Source organism: Kogia breviceps, chromosome 3 (genome assembly GCF_026419965.1).
Source record: "Kogia breviceps isolate mKogBre1 chromosome 3, mKogBre1 haplotype 1, whole genome shotgun sequence".
Classification (NCBI taxonomy): domain Eukaryota; kingdom Metazoa; phylum Chordata; class Mammalia; order Artiodactyla; family Physeteridae; genus Kogia; species Kogia breviceps.
This window is the reverse complement of record NC_081312.1, coordinates 149,292,601-149,315,035: the sequence shown is the minus strand read 5'-3', so window position 1 is coordinate 149,315,035 and position 22,435 is coordinate 149,292,601. Positions and strand designations below refer to the sequence as shown.

The 22,435-nt window shown below is 41.6% G+C and overlaps 1 protein-coding gene and 1 pseudogene across 6 annotated transcripts in view; both read right to left on the bottom strand.

Annotated features, from left to right (window-relative positions):
* DMXL2 (Dmx like 2) overlaps positions 1 to 22,435 on the bottom strand; it is a 178,297-nt gene that overhangs the window by 79,034 nt on the left and 76,828 nt on the right. The gene's annotated exons all lie outside the window — the stretch shown is intronic.
* On the bottom strand, positions 4,480 to 5,078 carry LOC131752175 (HUWE1-associated protein modifying stress responses 1 pseudogene; annotated as a pseudogene).

Sequence of the window (22,435 nt, the reverse complement as noted above, 5' to 3'; positions counted from 1 at the left end):
TATAGTGCTTACATAAACAGTATATAACTTCAAGGCATATAGTTCTTTGAACATATCTTCATTTAGCAACCTTAATGCTCCATGAGAGATCTGGCTGAGGACCTAGCCCTATGCCTGTGTGTATGGTTTGCAGATCTGCAATGCCATTTAAAAGTACAACCCTGCCATGGGCTCCCCTGGTGGCGCAGTGGTTGGGAGTCCACCTGCCGATGCAGGGGACACGGGTTCATGCCCCTGTCCGGGAAGATCCCACGTGCCGCGGAGGGGCTGGGCCCGTGAGCCATGGCCGCTGATCTTGCGCGTCTGGAGCCTGTGCTCCACAATGGGAGAGGCCCCAACAGTGAGGGGTCCACGTACCGCGAAAAAAAAAAAAAAAGTACAACCCTGCCAGATCGAAGATAAGGGCAAAGGTTGAGAAGTGGGACTCTGTGTCTTGGGATGCGGATGTGTAAACTAAGAGGAAGCCTAACTTTGAATCCCAAAACCCCAAAACCTTTCTGCTGAAAAAAGCAGTTTTCCTTCTCCCTCCTTCCAAGCAGCCTTCTCTAGCATAAAAACTGAGATGCCCATTCTCCTCAGCACCACCTCCACTATTTACTACCTTCAGGCCACTAAGAGGAATAAGATCCCAGCTTAGCCTAGGAGTCTAAGTACAAGGTGGGCTATGGGAAAGCAGCATATACACTGGAGTTGTAGGATCTTTCCAATTTTTATCAGCAGAATTCCAGAGTGCATGAATGGGAACAAATTATAGGGTTATTAGACAAAGGAGGACAAAATATGTGCTTGGGTAGGGCTGAATTTATTATTATGGGTATATTCACCCAAGATTCAGGATTTAAAATGTTAGCTCAAAAAAAAATGTTAGCTCAGACACCTGGAAGTGGTGCCAACAGTCTGCTGGGTTTGTTCACTTGAAATCTGGACTCAATTGTGGCCTACAGTTGGTGAGATTAAAACACCGGAATTTCTCTAACACACCATGAATCTTTGCTACTTAAAGTGTGATCACTAGACTAGCAGCAACAGCTTTTCATAAATGTAGACTCTCAGACCCCAAAGCTAATACATCTGCATTTTAACAAGCTCTCCAGATGATTCATGTGCATCCTGAAGTTTAAGAAGTACTGCTGCAGGTCAGTGGTTCTCAGCCTTGGCTGCACACTGAACAACCTGGGGAGCTTTAATAATCACTGATGTTTAGATCTCACTTTCATACATTGATGTACTGGTCTGGGGTACAATCTGATCATCAGGCATTTTACAAGCTCCTCAGCTGCTTCCAACATATAGCCGAGGCCGAGCTCCCCTCACAGGAATACCTATTCCGGCTAAGGATGTGTCTTCCCTGCCCACAATTATTCTGCCAGCACTATAACCAATGGACATACAGAATGCCTTATTCAACACTACAGGATCCCGCTCAACTTCACCCTCAATTTAAAGGGGGCACCAAAAGCTCAATAATCAAGATAAATAATATCTTAATGCAATATTTTAAAATAAAAATTAATGTAAAAAATCATAAATAAAATAGCAAAATATATATTTTTTAATATTTGTTTATTTATTGGCTGCATCGAGTCTTAGTTGCGGTATACAGGCTCTTCATTGCTCGCACTGGCTTCTCTCTAGTTGCAGTGGGCGAGCTCCAGAGCACACGGGCTCAGTAGTTGTGGTGCGTGGGCTTAGTTGCCCTGCAGCATGTGGGACCTTAGGTCCTTAACCAGGGGTCGAACCCGTGTCCCCTGCATTGGAAGACAGATTCTTAACCACTACACCACCAGGGAAGTCCTGCAAAATCTTAAATACAGGATCCAGCAGTGTCTTGATGAGCCATACTGGAGCCTAAGGCAAAAGTAAAACTGTAAAGACATGTTTTTATGCATTTTTTAATGGTTATTTTTTTTTCAGAACATTGAAGTGGTTGAAAAATATTTAAAAATTGAAAAGTGTATTAAAACTCACTATTATTTTAAATTTAAGTTTATTTTTACCAAAAATAAGATTAATTATAATTTTACTTTTCTAGCTTTAAGAAAGCAAACATTTTTTTTCATCTACTTCGATTATCTTGTTTTCAATATAGACAACTTCCTTGTTTGACAGTCTCTTGACCAAGTGACAATCTTAGTGTTGTTTTAATTAACATTTTTATTGGAGTATAATTGCTTTACAATGGTGTGTTAGTTTCTGCTATATAGCAAAGTGAATCAGCTTTAAGTATACATATATCCCCATATCTCCTCTCTCTTGCATCTCCCTCCCACCCTCCCTATCCCACCCCTCTAGGTGGTCACAAAGTACCTTGCTGATCTCCCTGTGCTATGGGGCTGCTTCCCACTAGCTATCTATTTTACATTTGGCAGTGTATATAGGTCCATGCCACTCTCTCACTTCGTCCCAGCTTACCCTTCCCCCTCCCCGTGTCCTCAAGTCCATTATCTATGTCTGCATCTTTATTCCTGTCCTACCCCTAGGTTTTTCAGAACCTTTTTTTTTTTTAGATTCCATATATATGTGTTAGCATACGGTATTTGTTTTTCTCTTTCTGACTTACTTCACTCTGTATGACAGACTCTAGGTCCATCCACCTCACTACAAGTAACTCAATATCATTTCTTTTTATGTCTGAGTAATATTCCATTGTATATATGTGCCACATCTTCTTTACCCATTAACCTGACAATGGACACTTAGGTTGCTTGCATGTCCTGGCTATTGTAAATAGAGCTTCAATGAACATTGTGGTACATGACTTTTTTTTTTTAAGATTTTATAAGAAGAATGGCATTTATGTTTCTTAAAACTACCTTCTATAGTAGAGTATAACACAGAAAAAAAGACACTTTAACAAAAGAAATATGGAATGAATCATAAACCCACGTGATGACAAAGGAAATCAAAATGCTTAAGGAAAACACAACTCCATCAAATACTACCATGCACTAAAATTAATCTGACAAACTATGTACACTTCTAGTAATTTTTTTCAAACTTAATGGTAAAAGATGTGAAACTCTGATTCAGTAGGAACAGATCAATCTCTATTTTGCCTGGGTTTCAAACTTTCTGATGGCATCAACTATTCCACTATATTAGAAACAGCAAGCAGTCTTAAGTACTGCGTCCATACATCATGGATTTTCTTGCAATAAAATGCTTTTGTGTTTTTAACTTATCGTAAACTAACTCACAATCAGGAAGGATAAAAAACCAACACTTTTTACAACTCCATGTTCTGAATGGGGTTTTAGGTAAAGAATCAATGTTTGCCAAAGAGAACAAGAATCTCTGTAAGCATTAAAGCTTTAATGATATAAAAGCCCTTTGTATATATCCCAGTTCTTATTATCAGGTTACTTTTAGATGACCTACATTATGGCTCATAAATGTTAACTTTTAACAGTACTCATGACCTAACTCACTAATTACTTCTGCTTAGTCACTTGCACAATCCATGTTTTCATCTTGGCTTCAACCAAGTCTTATTATTTTGTTGTTTTATTTTTACAGCAGTACTGAATGTCCTATAAGTACCTCTCCCAGTTCTATCTGGAAGCCTGTATTAGAGAACAAGCAACAACAAACTTACTGACTATATACCACAGGCTTCTCCAATAATACTTAAACCCCTCAGCCAAAATGCCTTTTTTTTTTTTTTTTTTTTTTGCGTTACGTGGGCCTCTCACTGCTGCGGCCTCTCCCGCAGCGGAGCACAGGCTCCGGACGCGCAGGCTCAACGGCCACGGCTCATGGGCCCAGCCGCTCCGCGACACGCGGGATCCTCCCGGACCGGGGCACGAACCCGCGTCCCCTGCATCGGCAGGCGGACTCTCAACCACTGCGCCACCAGGGAAGCCCCAAAATGCCTTTTTATGGCAGGTCTGGCCTGGGGAGATGGTGAGGGACCTGTTCTCTAACAGTCCTGACTATCAAAGCAAGGCCCTAAGGGACAACAGACATAAGGAAAGTCAATTTAATTATTCTTACATCTGTCCACTCCTTCTTGGGTCATCAACGCTCACGTTCTACAGGCACACTCAATAACCTAAGGTATCAAAGGGAGTTCCATGAAAACGAGCCCAACAGGTATCTGCCTTACTTGCCTGTCACTGACAAGGCTCTCCAGGTAAGTATAAATGCAATAGAATTCTTAAGACACAAGAACTTCCTCTTTGACTCAGAAGAGTAAGGAAACATGTACAACATAAGCGTGTAAAGCAATAAATTCTAATCAATGTTACAAAAAATGCTGTTATGGTAACACCAATCAGCTCAAACTATCTTTCTAAAAACATTTTTTTAGGATAGGCTGGCTAACATTCAAAAAGTGCCCATATAATTTCTTAGGTTACAATCTATTTAAATATTTCCAGAGCAAGTAGTAACTAGAACAGACAATATATCTGAACCTAAACCTAAAAGTGAAATTGGGTACACAGGCACACTCTTAACCATTTTCCCAAAGAAACATGTTTAAACGGTTTTATCACGCAGAGCTATGGCTTCCCCGAAGGGCTGCAAACCAGTCTCTACAGGTGAGCTAGTTTCCGTTGAAGTAGCTCGGTTAGGGGACACTACAGCGTTGGGGGAGCTTCGTGGTGGAGGAACTTTTCCACACAGGAAGCTGATCAAATCTTCTTTATGACTAGTTCTTCTGAGCTTTTTAACCTAAGCCAACACATCCTTATTGCGTCGCTGATAGCCAATTCCAATATGACAACTTCCCTGATGGGTATCCACGCTTTCTTTGTAGAGGCTGGGGACGGCGGCGGCTGCCTTTTGGAAGGGAACCCAGACAGAAAGTCCTGGCAGCTGACACACTCGGTGTTTGTAGAGCGGGGCCACGGCGGCGGCCGAGTTCTGGGACAGGTGCCACAGCTTCTGATGCTTGTGCTCGGGCTGCGCGGCGGCCGCCGCCTCCTCCTGCAGCTCGGGGGGCAGCTGCTCGTCCTGCTCGTCCTCGGCCAGTCACTGCCGCTCCCACTTGAAGAACCAATGCTTGGGCGATGCTCCTGGATCTCAGCCTCGCCCTCCTCCTTCCGCTCCTCCATCCTCCGCGCCCTCCCATGGCCTCGCAGCCGCCCGCGGCCTCGGCCTCCTCAGGCGGGGCCCCGCAGGAGCGTGGTCGTCGAGCAGCCCGGCGGCAGGACCCAGCGGCCTTGGGCGGCTCCTCGCAACGGGCCCAGGCCTTCTGCACCCCAACGGCCTGCGAGCCCCGCCCCGCCGCTCCGCGCTGCCCGGGACGACCCCCGCCCCGGTCCTCCCCACCCCCGGCCCCTGAAGAAGGTCGCTGCAGACCGGATGAACACCGCCGCCTCTCGCCTCGCCGGCCTGAGCGCGTCTACCGCCCGCCATCGCGCCGCGGCCTCCTTACGGCCACCGCTGCCTCAGACCGCCGACCGCTCCCCATAGCCCTGCCTGCGCCGCCAAGCCCACCCCAAAGACTACATGACTTTTTGAATTATGGTTTTCTCAGGGTATATGCCTAGTAGTAGGATTGCTGAATCGTATGGTAGTTCTTTAAATAGTTTTTATTTAACTTCAGCTTACTAAAACTTCTCTTTGCAGGGCAACATTGTGACTTGTCTTTTTTTTTAAGTTCTCAAGTCTACTTCTAAATATGGATAAGACATCACTGATCATTATAGAAATGCAAATCAAAACTACAATGAGGTATAACCTCACACCGGTCAGAATGCTCATCATCAAAAAGTCTACAAACAATAAATGCTGGATAGGGTGTGGAGGAAAGGGAACCCTCTTGCACTGTTGGTGGGAATGTAAATTGATACAGCCAGTATGGAGGTTCCTTAAAAAGCTGAAAATAGAACTACCATACGACCCAGCAATCCCACTACTGGGCATATACCCAGAGAAAACCATAATTCAAAAGGAGTCATGTACCCCAATATTCATTGCAGCAATATTTACAGTAGCCAGGACATGGAAGCAACTTAAGTGTCCATCGACAGATAAATGTATAAAGAATATGTGGCATATATATACAATGGAATATTCCTCAGCCATAAAAAGAAACGAAATTGAGTTATTTGTAGTGAGGTGGATGGACCTAGAGTCCGTCATAAAGAGTGAAGTAAGTCAGAAGGAGAAATACTGTATGCTAACACATACATATGGAATCTTAACAAAAATGGTTCTCATGAACCTAGGGGCAGGACAGGAATAAAGACGCAGACATAGATAATGGACTTGAGGACATGGGGAGGGGAAAGGGGAAGCTGGGACAGAGTGAGAGAGTAGCACTGACATATATACACTACCAAATGTAAAATAGCTAGTGGGAAGCAGCCACATAGCACAGGGAGATCAGCTTGGTGCTTTGTGACCACCTAGAGGGGTGGGATAGGGAAGATGGGAGGGAGACGCAAGGGGGTGGGGATATGGGGATATACACATATGCATATAGCTGATTCACTTTGTTATACAGCAGAAACTAACGCAACACTGTAAAGCAATTATACGCCAATAAAGATGTTAAAAAAAAAAGACTGCACAAAGCAAAATTTGTGAATTGGTTTTAGAAGATCCAAATACAATGCTGATTTTATATTACAAATTACTGATACTGCATGACACTTAAAACTATTTCTATAAGAGTAAATTATCAAAATATTTAAGAAACAAGTCAGTGGCTCTTTTTTCTAAACAAAATTATCCACATAACAGAATTTTTCTCCAGTTAGCAATTCAAACTTCAAAGCACTTCAGTTCATTTTCCATTAACTAAATGTGAAATTAGTGTGCTGTGGTAGTCAGAATGATGGCCCCCAGAAGATGTCCACATCCTAATTCTCAGAACTTGTGAATATGTTACTTTACATGGCACCAAAAACAAAAAGTGTAGATGTGAGATTGATTAAAGTTCTTAAGATGGGGAAATTATCCTGGATTACATAGATGGGCCCAATATAATCCTAATAAAGAGAGAGGAAGTACAGTGTGATTCAGAGAAAAGAAAGAGATATGACAAGAGAAGCAGAGGCCAGAGAGAGGAAGGGATCTGAAAATGCTATGCTGCTATCTTCAAAAAGGAGGAAGGGGAATTAAAACAAGAAACGCAGGTGCCCTGAGAATCTGGAAAAAGAAAAAAAAAAAGGACTCTCCTCTAGAATCTCCACAGGGACCATGGCCCTGCCAATACCTTGGTTTTAGACCTTCTGACCTCAAAGCTGTAGGGGCTTCCCTGGTGGCACAGTGGTTGAGAATCTGCCTGCAAATGCAGGGGACATGGGTTCGAGCTCTGGTCTGGGAGATCCCACATGCTGCGGAGCAACTAGGCTCGTGAACCACAACTACTGAGCCTGTGCGTCTGGAGCCTGTGCTCTGCAACAAGAGAGGCTGCGATAGTGAGAGGCCCGTGCACCACGATGAAGAGTGGCCCCCGCTTGCCGCAACGAGAGAAAGCCCTCGCACAGAAACGAAAACCCAACACAGCAAAAATAAATTAATTAATTAATAAAAAACTCCTACCCCCAACATCTTCTTAAAAAAAACAGCTGTAAGATAATAAATGTATTGCTTTAAGTCACCAAGTTTGTGGTAATTTGTTACATCAGCAGTAAGAAACTAATACAGATATCCACAAGCTCCTTAATTTTTGACATGTACTTTTTCCAATAATTAATATCACATCTTGTAATTCAAACATTTCCAATTTTTTTCCATTCATTTCAGATTCATTTCATACAACCTGTTAAAATTTTATACTCATAAAACACACTTTCTACTTTTGAAGTTTCTCCCTCTTATTCATTATAAGTCACAACTCTCAGTTGATAAACAGATTTTTAAATAGAAAATTTCAAAGACAGAAAACTAGATAAGAAGTAGATTTTGATAATATTATTGAATGAACAGTCTGCTTGCACTAAAGCCAGGAAAGTAAAATTATAATAAATTCTAGTTTTGGTATAAATAAAACATTTAAAATAATGTTGTGAATTTTAATACCCTTACTTTCTATTTTCAATACTTTTCAACTATATCAATATTCCAGGAAAAAATTAACCATTTAAAAAATACAGAAACATAAGTTTCTAGGGTAAACATTCTTTTTCCTCAGGCTCCAATATGGCTTATCATGGCACTGTTTGATCCTGTTTTTATTTTAAATTTTGGCATTTTGTTCATCATGGATTTTTTGCATTAATATTTGGGGGGGGCTGCGTCGGGTCTTAGTTGAGGCACGCGGGATCTTTGTTGAGGTGTGCAGGGATCTTTCGTTGTGGCGTGGGCTCTTCGTTGTGGCACGCAGGCTTCTCTCTAGTTGTGGCTTGTGGGTTCTCTCTCTAGTTGTGGCATGCAGGCTCCAGGGCGCATGGTCTCTGTAGTTGTGGTGCGCAGGCTCCAGAGCCTGTGGGCTCTGTAGTTTTGCAGCACGTGGGCTCTCTCATTGAGGCATGCAAGCTCAGTAGTTGTGGCGCGTGGGCTTAATTGCCCCACGGCATGTGGGATCTTAGTTACCTGACCAGGGATCGAACCTGTGTCTCCTGCATATGAAGGTGGATTCTTTACCACTGGACCACCAGGGAGTTCCCATTAATTTTGATTGTTTAAATACTGCATGAAAACAGTATTTATCTTGATTACTTTTTTAGCACTCCCTTTTTTTTTAACCTGAGGTGAATTCCTCATCCACCCTAATTCCAGCCCATCTGGAAGAAATGTGGCACTAGGTCTACTCCCACAAAACTTATGGGGGCTTAACGAATTGGCTCCTCACCTGTAAGCAACTGGCTTAACAGAACAGTAGAATGCCTACTGAAGTTACAGCACCACCTGGGGGATAATACCCTATATGGCTGGGGTGCCATCCTCCATGCTGCAGCATACATCTTAAACTAATGATCAGTAAGATGCCATTTCCTCCACAGCTAGATCTAAGAACCAAAGGGTGAAGGGAGAAATAACCCCTCTCCCTAACACACCCAATAACCTACCTACAGAATTTTGCATTCCTGTCCTCGATGTATATGGAGGGTGCAAGTGCCCAATGAACAAATATTTCCATCACGGAATACTGAGTTCCATTATATTGGAAGCTGGCACTGGCCCTTGACTATTTTGAACCCATGTTATTTTACAATAAGCAAAGAGTGACCAGTCAGGGTAATTGACTCTGGGTTGTTAGTACAAAATGAGGACAAGAAAAATTGTGTCTAGAACCCAAGAAATTCTTGGTACTCCCACAACCTTTTTTTTGTTTGTTTTAAAGATGATGGAAAATAGCAGCAACTCAATAAAGACAGGACTGAGACTTCCCTGGTGGCGCAGTGGTTAAGAATCCACCTGCCAATGCAGGGGACATGGGTTCAAGCCCTGGTCCGGGAAGATCCCACATGCTGAGGAGCAACTAAGCCCGTGCGCCACAACTACTGAGCCTGTGCTCTAGAGCCCACATGCCACAACTACTGAAGCCCACGTGGCTAGAGCCCGTGCTCCACAAGAGAAGCCACCACAACGAGAAGCTCGCGCACCGCAATGAAGAGTAGCCCCTGCTCGCCACAACTGCAGAAAGCCTGCATGCAGCAACAAAGACCCAACGCAGCCAAAAATAAAATTAAATCTTTAAAAAAAAAAAAAAAAAGACAGGACTTCAAAGGACTTGGATCCTGTGTAATGTTTGGGTCACTACATCAAGTTTTTTTTAAAAAAGCCAACACCCAAAGCTGCAAACAAAAGTGTAAGGGATGTGAAATTTGGTAGTGGGAGGAGATTATGATTATTAAAATTAGGCTTTGTGACTATCCACAGAAGCAGGAGCTAGGGTTAGGACCACTTTCCTTTATGGTAATTGTCTCTTTTTCCTCCCATTTCCCTGCTGTGACAAGTGCAACAACTACAATTTAGGTTCCAAGTGGGATTATGACTGGATTGGTATCATTACACAATGATACAATGCCAAACGGGAATCTATGTTTCCCCTGTGTTGGAGATAAAAGTTTCTTCATCTAAATAAAGAATAGGAGTAGATGGTAAGGGGCAAAAAGAGTGGACTTTGCTGATTCCTATATTTGCACCTAAACCTTGACCCATTCCCCACCCTTGTCTGCCTTGTTTTGGGCCCTGAGAGGTTGACTTGTGGACTATTATCACCCGGCTCCCAGGCCCTCTTCAGCTTCAGACTGAATTCAGTCAATGGGAGGCACTGGCCAGAGGCTGTACAGAGAGAAAGAGAGAATGCAGTATTTATCCCCTTGCTCCCTGCAGTTCTGGCAGAGGCTACACTCCTTCATGGCCACCTTTCCCAATAAGCAGCTCCTTTTCCACAGCTTTAGCTCTCACTAGGTTCTGGTATACAGTTAGTTCTCTCTTGTCCCTTCAGGCACAGGGACATATCTTTCTACTGATGCTGCAAAAAATTACCACAAACTGAGTGGCTTAAAACAACACAAATGTATCATCTTGCAGTTCGGAAGGTCAGAAGCCTGACATGGGTCTCACTGGACAAACATCAAGGCGTGAGCAGGGCTGCATTCCTCTCTGGAGGCTCTAGGGGAGAGTCTGTGCCCTTGCCTTTTCCAGCTTCTAGAGGCTATCCATATTCCATGGTTCATGGCCCCCTTTCTCCATCTTCAAAGCCAGCAACATCATCTCTCTAACCATTCTTCTTTTGTCACATCTCTCTTTGACCACAGCCAGGGAAGGCTGTCTGTTTTCAAGGACTCACGCGATTAGACTGGGCCCACCAGATAATCCAGGATAATCTCCACATTTCAACATCCTTCATTTATTCACATCTGCAAAGTCTCCTATGCCATGTGAGGTAACACACTCCCAAGCCCTGGGAATGACCACAGGGGAAACTGTGGGGGGAGCCATCATTCTCCTACCACAGGGCAGGATGAATGGCTTCATCCTGCGGCTACACTGAGTGCTTTACTCTCCCTTGCAAGGAAACCTTGCATTAAACTCTCCTCAGTTAAACCTTTGTGTGTCATGTGTTTTCCACCTAGGCCCTGACTGACACAGAGACTGAATCAAGGTGGTACTGATTGTTTCTCTGTGAAAAAGTGCAGCTCTTACCAATGTGCTCTTCCCCACACAACGCAAAGGTCTTTGTGTTGCATCTCCAACTCAGTATGGTCTTACTTCTCAATTTAAATACTACATTCCCACAAAGAGCATGAACAGCAGTTCAAAAAGGACAAATAAACAGCCAACAAAAAGATGAAAACCATTCCATTTCTGCAGTATTCCCTCCACCTGGAATATTCTTTTTCTCCTTCATTTTCAATTCATACCCATTCAATAAGTCTCAGCTCAGATGTCATTTCCACCAGAAAGTCTTCCCTAATCACCACCATCTCTACTAAGTGTTCCTTCCGTGCACAGGACACAGTTGAGACAGTGATGATCAATTACTCAACAAGGCTGGTTAACCCAGAGAATCATTTTGAAAATGATACATATATATCTTCAATATTTTATATAAAACATAAATGTATGTAAATTAACCAATACTTTTGGTGTAGAGGCAAGGCCTCTGAGTATGTGTTTGCTAACAGGAGTTTAAGGTTTTTCTTGCATCTCCCACCCCCACAAGGTCCTGGCTACATTTTTCAGTTCTTTAAATTGGAGTAACAACTGAAAGATACCTACAAAGCAATGAGTGCAGTTTTTGTTTTGCTTTTACAATTTCCCCTCAAATCTTTTACAGTTGTCTCACCATACCTAATTAAACAGCAGTTATTTTTAGCAAAATTCTTCCAAACAATTATTTTTATTAAAACACTCATTTTTATATTCATATCTCATCAATTTATATACTATTTAATTAAATTACAGAAGTGCAGTGAGGTGTACAACTGAAAAATACATGTTTGGAAACAAATACAGCTGGCTTTCAAGAGGCATTACAACATAGTGTTTAGAGCTTGGTCTCTAGAGCCAGGCTGCCTGAGCTCAAATCTTGGCTCTGCCACTACTAGCTAACAAAACTACTGGCACAAGTAACTATGCTTCTCTATACTGCAGTGGCTATGGATGATAACATTGTTTACTTCTTAGGGTTACTGTAAAGATTAAATGAGTTAATATACATAAAGCACTTAGAGGAGAGCCTGGCACACAATAATCACTACATAAGGGTTTACTATTGTTAGAGTTAAAAGAACAGGTGTATTAAGGGTGGCCTACTTTTTTAAAAAATTAATTTACTTTATTTATTTTTATTTTGGGCTGCTTTGGGTCTTTGTTGCTGCATGTGGGCTTTCTCTAGTTGCAGCGAGCAGGGGCTACTCTTCGTTGTGGTGTGCAGGCTTCTCATTGCAGAGCCTTGTCGTGGAGCACGGGCTCTAGGTACATGGGCTTCAGTAGTTGTGGCTCGTGGGCTCTAGAGCTCAGGCTCAGTAGCTGTGGCCCACAGGCTTAGTTGCTCCTCAGCATGTGGGATCTTCCTGGACCAGGGCTCAAACCCATGTCCCCTGCATTGGCAGGTGGATTCTTAACCACTGCACCACCAGGAAAGCCCCTGGCCTACTTTCTAGGAGCATCAGTCTTATGTTTTGCAGAGAGAATGAACAACATCAATGAATCCAGTGAATTACTTAAATGAAGGTCAATTAAGCAAGCTTCAAATCCTGTGGTAGCCTTTCCCCCTCTGACAAAGCATTTATTACATACTATATTTACATATTTATACCATCCAACAGATGTAGAGTCCTTGAGGGTAGGAACTATTACTATTCCTTTTAACACCCTCAGCACTTGGTACAAATACACATTCACTCTTTCACGTCCTATAGCTTATACACAGTGGGTCAGTAAAAATTAAAGATTGAATAAATTAGTGATTAATGAGTGAAAACAAATTACACTTTCAATCATTCCTACTTCAAAACCTTGTTGTTAGTAATGAAACAGAGCAGGACCCTATGAGGACTTCCCAGGACAGACCCACTCCATGTCCTCCACCTGCCTCTTGTCTGTAGAAACATTTTAGCCAAAGAATAAATTTCAATATTTCAGGTGGAAAATTTTCTTAATCTTAATTAAATCCCTACCTTCACAAACACCTTGCTAAACATAAATATCTTCTGGATGACTCAGGGTCACATTTACGAACATTAATCATTACTCAAGCCTTTGGCAGTCTAATGACTTCAAATACTGTCTTCATAATAATAAATCTCAAATGTACATTGGTACCTGATGGGAATGTTAGGAATTCATTTCCAATTGATTGCCTGCAAAACAGTAATCTAAACTACACTTTGCTGTCTGAAATCTGTCACCTCACACTCAATGTATCCCAAACTTAAGTCATCGACAACACCTCAAAAAATCTTGCCACAGCTACAGGATCCACTGTCACAAACCAGAAACCTTGCAATCAACTCCTTTTGTATCCACATTCAAGCAACTTCTAAGTTACTCCTTCCCATGTCTATCAAGTCCCACTCTAGCTCAGGTCTGCATTACCACATGCTTAGATGACCCCAACAGATTCCCCACTGTCTCCATGCGTCCAGTGCCCATCAACTACTCCCCGTCCTGCAGATAAACCACTCTACCTCCCTGTCCAAAAATCTCTAGTGCCCCTAAGTCCACAGAGTAAAATTCAAAATTCAAGATGTTTCTCATGGAATTAAAAAAAAAAAGTTAGTCCCTACTCAGATCTACTAAAAATCTCATTGGAGGAAGAGCACAGCATGTGTCAACTTCTTGCTGTATTTCAACTCAATATTAGTAGAGGAAGTAACTAGGAAAACTGCTGCTCTGACTTACAAGGAAAAAAATAAGAATAATGGAAACCTGACAGAAAGTCATCATGTTATCTTAAGAGTTAAAAGTCAACAATAAGGGTAAGGCTCTGTAGTCTGTATTTGAAAAAGGCAAAAATCTCAGAATTAGGCAAGAATCTCAAAAATTTCAGCATGAGGCTCTGAAAGTCAAAATGGCTCCAGGAGTCTGGAGGCTCAAGAGACTTTGAAGGTTCCTGACTATGCAACTGCAGATATAACTTATGAGGAAAAAAAACTTGGTCAGTTTAGTGAGTTGAATAGTATCCCCTCAAAAACTCAGGTCCACCCAGAATCTAGAAGTGTAATAAACTTATTTGGAAATGGGATGTTTGCAAATATAATCTGTTTAAGGTAAGGTCACACGGGATCAGTCGGATAAATCAAATGTCTGGTGTCCATATAAGAAGAGGAGAGGACACTCAGAGAAAATAAAGCTGTGTGAAAACAGAGACAGAGACTACAGTGCTACAGCTTCAAGTCTAGGAACACCAAGGATTGCCAGGAGCCACCAGAAGCTAGGAAGAGGCAAGAAAGCTTCTTCCCCTAGAGCCTTCAGGAAGAACATGGTCCTGATAACACCTTGATTTCAGACTAAATGTACTACAAATATAAATATATTTGCATGCTAAATATATGCAAACAGCAGAACTGCAGGACATATGAAACAAAAACTCACAGAACTAAAAGGAGAAATGGACAAATTCACAATTACAGTTGGAGACTTCAACACCCTTCTCACAACAGCTGATAGAGAGCTACACAAAAAATTAGCAAAGGGGCTTCCCTGGTGGCGCAGTGGTAGGAATCCACCTGCCAATGCAATGGACACGGGTTCAAGCCCTGGTCCGGGAAGATCCCACATGCTGCGCATCAACTAAGTCCATGTGCCACAAGTACTGAAGCATGCACGCCTAGAGCCCATGCTCCGCAACAAGAGAAGCCACTGCAATGAGAAGACTGCGCACCACAACAAAGAGTAGCCCCTGCTTGCTGCAACTAGAGAAAGCCCGTGTGCCGCAACAAAGACCCAACGTGGCCAAAAATAAAATAAATTTTTAAAAAAATTAGCAAAGAACTAGAAGAACTCAACATCATCAATCAAAACAGAATCAGAGGGCTTCTCTGGTGGCGCAGTGGTTGAGAGTCCGCCTGCCGATGCAGGGGACACAGGTTTGTGCCCCAGTCCGAGAGGATCCCACATGCCACGGAGCAGCTAGGCCCGTAAGCCATGGCCACTGAGCCTGAGCGTCCAGAGCCTGTGCTCCACAATGGGAGAGGCCACAACAGTGAGAGGCCCGCGTACCAAAAAAAAAAAAAAAAAAAAAAAAAAAAATCAAAAAACAGAATTAGACATTGACAGAACACCCAATCCAACAATAGGAGAATATATACTTTTCAAGTGCCATGGAATGTATACTAAGATACACTATGTTCTGGGCCATAAAACAAACCTCAATACATGTAAAAGGATTAAAATCGTTAAGAGTGTGTTCTCCTACCACAATGGGATCAAACTAGAAATGAGTAACAGGATAACAGGAAAATCTCTAAACACTTGAAACTAAATAGCATACTTCTAAATAATCCATGGAATAGGAATTCTCAAGGAAAATTTTAAAATATAGTGAATTGATTGAAAATAAAAATCCTACTTATCATAATGCCTCTCAGGACTGAGACAAAAACTTACAGCACTAAATGCATACATTACAAAATAAGAACAGGGGAGACCCTGAAGATGGAGGAGGAGTAATATGTAGAGATCATCTTCCTCCCCACAAATACATCAGAACTACATCTACATGTGGAACAGCTCCTACAGAACACCTACTGAACGCTGGCAGAAGACCTCAGACTTTCCAAAAGGCAAGAAACTCCGCACGTACGTGAGTAGGGCAAAAGAAAAAAGAAAAAACAGAGGCAAAAGAATAGCGACGGGACCTGCACCTCTGGGAGGGAGCTGTGAAGGAGGAAAGGTTTCCACACACTAGGAAGCCCCTTCACTGGTAGAGACAGGGTTGGGGGGGTTGTTTCAGAGCCAAAGAGGAGAGCTCAGCAACAGGGGTGCAGAGGGCAAAGTGGAGAGATTCCCGCACACAAGATCGGTGCTGACCAGCACTCACCAGCCTGAGAGGCTTGTCTGCTCACCCACCAGGGCAGGTAGGGGACGGGAGCTGAGGCTTGGACTTCGGAGGTCAGATCCCAGGGAGAGGACTGGGGTTGGCTGCGTGAACACAGCCTGAAGTGGGCTACTGCACCACAGTTAGCTGGGAGGGAGTCTGGGAAAAAGTCTGGAACTGCCTAAGAGACAAGAGACCACTGTTTCGGGGTGCATGAGGAGAGGGAATTCAGAGCACCGCCTAGATGAGGTCCAGAGATGGGCACAAGCCATGCCTATCACCGCGGACACCAGAGACAGGCATGAAATGCTAAGGCTCCTTCTGCAGCCACTAAGAAGCCTGTGTGCAAACACAGGTCACTATCCACACCTCCCCTCCCAGGAGCCTGTGCAGCCCACCACGGCCAGGGTCCCGTGATCCAGAGGCAACTTCCCCAGTGTGCCTCAGGCTGTTGCAACGTCACGCCAACCTGTGCCACTGCAGGCTCACCCTGTATTCCATACCCCTCCCTGCCCCTGGCATGAGTGAGCCAAAGCCCCCTAATCAGCTGCTACTTTAACCCCATCCTGTCTAAGCAAAGAACAGTTGCCCTCAGGTGACCTACACACATAGGTGGGGCCAAATCCAAAGCTGAACCCCAGGAGCTGTGAAACCAAAGAAGAGAAAGGGAAATCTCTCCCAGAAGCCTCAGGAGCAGCAGATGAAATCTCCACAATCAACCTGATGTACCCTGTATCTGTGTAATACCGAAATAGACAACAAATCATACCAAAATTGAGTCGGTGGACTTTGGGAGCAACTGTAGACTTGGGGTTTGCATTCTGCATCTAATTTCTTTCTGGTTTCATCTTTACATAAGTTTAGTATTTAGAGTTTATTATTATAGGTAGACATTTTTATTGATTTGGTTGCTCTCTTCCTTTTTTTAAAAATATATATATATATTTTTTTCCTTTTTCCCTTTTTGGAGTGTGCATATTTCTTTGTGTGACTTTTGTCTGTATAGCTTTGCTTTTACCATTTATCCTAGGGTTCTGCCTGTCTGTTTTCCTTGTTGTGTTCTTTTTGTTTGTTTGTTTGTTTTAGTATAGTTTTTAGTGTTTGCTGTCATTGGTGGATTTGTATTTTGGCTTCATTGCTCTGTTCTTTCTCTTTTTTTCTTTTATTACTTTTTAATTCTTTTTTTTTTTTTTTTTTTTTTTTTGCAGTATGCGGGCCTCTCACTGTTGTAGCCTCTCCCGTTGTAGAGCACAGGCTCCGGATGCGCAGGCTCAGCGGCCATGGCTCATGGGCCCAGCCACTCCGCACCATGTGGGATCTTTCTGGACCAGGGCACAAACCCGTGTCCCCTGCATCAGCAGGCGGACTCTCAACCACTGCACCACCAGGGAAGCCCAATTTTTTTTAATTTTTAAAATTTTTTATTTTAATAACTTTATTTTATTTTTTCTTTCTTTCCTTTCTTCTCCCTTTTCTTTGAGCCGTGTGGCTGACAGGGTCTTGGTGCTCCGGCCAGATGTCAGACCTGAGCCTCTGAAGTGGGAAAGCTGAGTTCAGGACATTGGTCCACCATAGACCTCCAAGCTCCATGTAATATCAAATGGCAAAAGCTCTACCAGAGTTCCCCATCTCAATGCTAAGACCAAGCTCCACTCAACGACCAGTAAGCTACAGTGCTGTACACCCTATGCCAAAAAACTAGGAAGACAGGAACACAACACCACCCATTAGCAGAGAGGCTGCCTAAAATCATAATAAGGTCACAGACACATCAAAACACACCACCAGACACGGTCCTGCCCATCAGAAAGACAAGATCCAGCCTCATCCACAAGAACACAGACACCAATCCCCACCACCATGAAGCCCACACAATCCACTGAACCAACCTTAGCCACTGGGGACAGACACCAAAAACAATGGGAACTACAAACCTGCAGCCTGCGTAAAGGAGACCCCCAAAACAGTAGGTTAAGGAAAATGAGAAGACAGAGAAATACACAACAGATGAAGGAGCAGGGTAAAAACCCACCAGACCTAACAAATGAAGAGGAAATAGGCAGTCTATCTGAAAAAGAATTCAAAATAATGAGAGTAAAGATGATCCAAAATCTTGGAAATAGAATGCAGAAAATACAAGAAAAGTTTAACAAGGACCTAGAAGAACTAAAGAGCAAACAAACAATGATGAACAACACAATAATAGGAATTTAAAATTCTCTAGAACGCATCAATAGCAGAATAACTGAGGCAGAAGAACGGATAAGTGACCTGGAAGATAAAATAGTGGAAATAACTACCACAGAGCAGAATAAAGAAAAAAGAATGAAAAGAATTGCGGACAGTCTCAGGGACCTCTGGCACAACATTAAATGCACCAACATTCGAATTATAGGGGTCCCAGAAGAAGAAGAGAAAAAGAAAGGGACTGAGAAAATATCTGAAGAGATTATAGTTGAAAACTTCCCTAATATGGGAAAGGAAATAGTCAATCAAGTCCAGGAAGCACAGAGAGTCCCATACAGGATAAATCCAAGGAGAAACATGCCAAGACACATATTAATCAAACTATCAAAAATTAAATACAAAGAAAACATATTAAAAGCAGCAATGGAAAAACAACAAATAACACACAAGGGAATCCCCGTAAGGTTAACAGCTGACCTTTCAGCAGAAACTTTGCAAGCCAGAAGGGAGTGGCAGGACATATTTAAAGTGATGAAGGAGAAAAACCTACAAACAAGATTACTCTACCCAGCAAGGATCTCATTCAGATTTGATGGAGAAATTAAAACCTTCAGAGACAAGCAAAAGCTGAGAGAGTTCAGCACCACCAAACCAGCTTTACAAAAAATGCTAAAGGAACTTGTCTAAGCAGGAAACACAAGAGAAGGAAAAGACCTACAATAACAAACCCAAAACAATTAAGAAAATGGTAATAGGAACATACATATCGATAACAACCTTAAATGTAAACGGATTAAATGCTTCAACCAAAGACATAGACTGGATGAATGGATACAAAAAAGACCCATATATATGCTGTCTACAAGAGACCCACTTCACACCTAGGGACACATAAAGACTGAAAATGAGCTTCACACTTAGGAACACATAAAGACTGAAAGTGAGGGGATGGAAAAAGATATTCCATGCAAATGGAAATCAAAAGAAAGCTGGAGCAGCAATTCTCATATCAGACAAAATAGACTTTAAAATAAAGACTATTACAAGAGACACAGAAGGACACTACATAATGATGAAGGGATCAATCCAAGAAGAAGATATAACAATCTTAAGTATTTATGCATCCAACAAGGGAGCACCTCAATACATAAGGCAAGTGCTATCAGCCATAAAAGGGGAAATCAAGAGTAACACAATCATAGTAGGGGACTTTAACACCATGGTTTCACCAATGGATAGATCATCCAAAATGAAAATAAATAAGGAAACAGAAGCTTTAAATGACACATTAAACAACATGGACTTAATTGATATTTACAGGACATTCCATCCAGAAACAACAAAATACACTTTCTTCTGAAGTGCTCATGGAACATTCTCCATGATAGATCATATCCTGGGTCACAAATCAAGCCTTGGTAAATTTAAGAAAACTGAAATCATATCAAGCATCTTTTCCAACCACAATGTTATGAAAGTAGATACCAATTAAAGGAAAAAATCTGTAAAAAAATACAAACACATGCATACTAAATAATATACTACCAAATAACCAAGAGATCACTGAAGAAATCAAAGAGGAAATCAAAAAACACCTAGAAACAAGAGACAGTCAAAACACGACGACTCAAAACCTATGGGATGCAGCAAAAGCAGTTCTAACAGGGAATTTTATAGCAATACAATCCTAGCTCAAGAAACAAGAAACATCTCAAATAAACAACCTAATATTACACCTAAAGCAATTAGAGAAAGAAGAACAAAAATACCCCCAAAGTTAACAGAAGGAAATAAATCATAAAGATCAGATCAGAAATAAATGAAAAAGAAATGAAGGAAACAATAGCAAAGATCAGTAAAAGTAAAAGCTGGTTCTTTGAGAAGATAAACAAAATTGATAAACCATTAGCCAGACTCATCAAGAAAAAAAGGGAGAAGACTCAAATCAATAGAATTACAAATGAAAACAGAGAAGTAACAACTGACACTGCAGAAGTACAAAGGATCATGAGAGATTACTACAAGCAACTGTATGCCAATAAAATGGACAACCTGGAAGAAATGGACAAATTCTTAGAAAAGCACAGCCTTCTGAGACTGAACCAGGAAAAAACAGAAAATATAAACAGACCAATCACAAGCACTGAAATTGAGACTGTGATTTAAAATCTTCCAACAAACAAAAGCCCAGGACCAGATGGCTTCACAGGCGAATTCTATCAAACATTTAGAGAAGAGCTAACACCTATCCTTCTCAAACTCTTCCAAAATACAGCAGAAGGAGAAACACTCTCAAACTTATTCTACGAGGCCATCATCACCCTGATACCAAAACCAGACAAAGACATCACAAAGAAAGGAAACTACAGGCCAATATCACTGATGAACATAGATGCAAAAATCCTCAACAAAATACTAGCAAACAGAATCCAACAACACATTAAAAGGATCATACACCATGATCAAATGGGGTTTATCCCAGGAATGCAAGGATTCTTCAGTTCACGCAAATCAATCAATGTGATAAACCATATTAACAAATTGAGGGAGAAAAACCATATCATCATCTCAATAGATGCATAAAAAGCTTTTGACAAAATTCAACACTCATTTATGATAAAAATCCTCCAGAAAGCAGGCACAGAGGGAACTTATATCAACATAATAAAGGCCATATATGACAAACACACAGCCAACATCATTCTCAATGGTGAAAAACTGAAACCATCTCCTCAAGATCAGGAACAAGACAAGGTTGTCCATTCTCACCACTATTATTCAACATAGTTTTGGAAGTTTTACCCACAGCAATCAGAGAAGAAAAAGAAATAAAACGATTCCAAATTGGAAAAGAAGTAAAGCTGTCACTGTTTGCAGATGACATGATACTATACATAGAGAATCCTAAAGATGCTACCAGAAAACTACGAGCTAATCAATGAATTTGGTAAAGCAGCAGGATACAAAATTAATGCAATCTCTTGCATTCCTATACACTAATGATGAAAATCTGAGAGGGAAATTAGGAAAATGCTTCCACTTACCACTGCAACAAAAAGAATAAAATACCTATGAATAAACCTACCTAAGGAGACAAAAGACCTGTATGCACAAATCTATATGACACTGATGAAAGAAATTAAAGATGATACAAACAGATGGAGAGATATACCATGTTCCTGGATTGGAAGAATCAACACTGTGAAAATGAGTATACTACCCAAAGCAATCTACAGATTCAGTGCAATCCCTATCAAAATACCAATGGCATTTTTCAAAGAACTAGAACAAAAAATTTCAAAATTTGTATGGAAACACAAAAGACCCCGAATAGCCAAAGCAATCTTGAGAAAGAAAAATGGAGCTGAAGCAATCAGGCTCCTGGAGTTCAGACTATAGTACAAAGCTACAGTAATCAAGACAGTATGGTACTGGCACAAAAACAGAAACACAGATCAATGGAACAAGATAGAAAGCCCAGAGATAAACCCACACACATATGGTCACCTTATCTTTGATAAAAGAGGCAAGAATATACAATGGAGAAAAGACGGCCTCTTCAATAAGTGGTGCTGGGAAAACTGGATAGCTACATTTAAAAGAATGAAATTAGAACACTCCCTAACACCATACACAAAAGTAAACTCAAAATGGATTAAAGACCTAAATGTAAGACCAGACACTATAAAACTCTTAAAGGAAAACATAGACAGAACACTATGACATAAATTACAGCAAGGCCCTTTTTGACCCACCTCCCACGGAAATGGAAAAAAATAAACAAAAATAAACAAATGGGACCTAATGAAACTTAAAAGCTTTTGCACAGTGAAGGAAAACATAAACAAGATGAAAAGATAACACTCAGAATGGGAGAAAATATTGGCAAATGAAGCAACTGACAAAGGATTAATCTCCAAAATTTACAAGCAGCTCATGCAGCTCAATATCCAAACAATCCACTCCAAAAATGGGCAGAAGACCTAAAAAGACATTTCTCCAAAGAAGATATACAGATTGCCAACAAACACATGAAAGGATGCTCAACATCACTAATCATTAGAGAAATGCAAATCAAAACTACAATGAGGCATCCCCTCACAGCAGTCAGAATGGCCATCATTTAAAAATCCACTAACAATAAATGCTGGAGAGAGTGCAGAGAAAAGGGAACTCTCTTGCACTGTTGGTGGGAATGTAAAGTGGTACAGCCACTATGGAGAACAGTATGGAGGTTCCTTTAAAAACTAAAAATAGTACTACCATACGACCCAGCAATCCCACTACTGGGCATATACCCTGAGAAAACCAGACTTCAAAAAGAGTCAGGTACCACAATGTTCCTTGAAGCTCTAT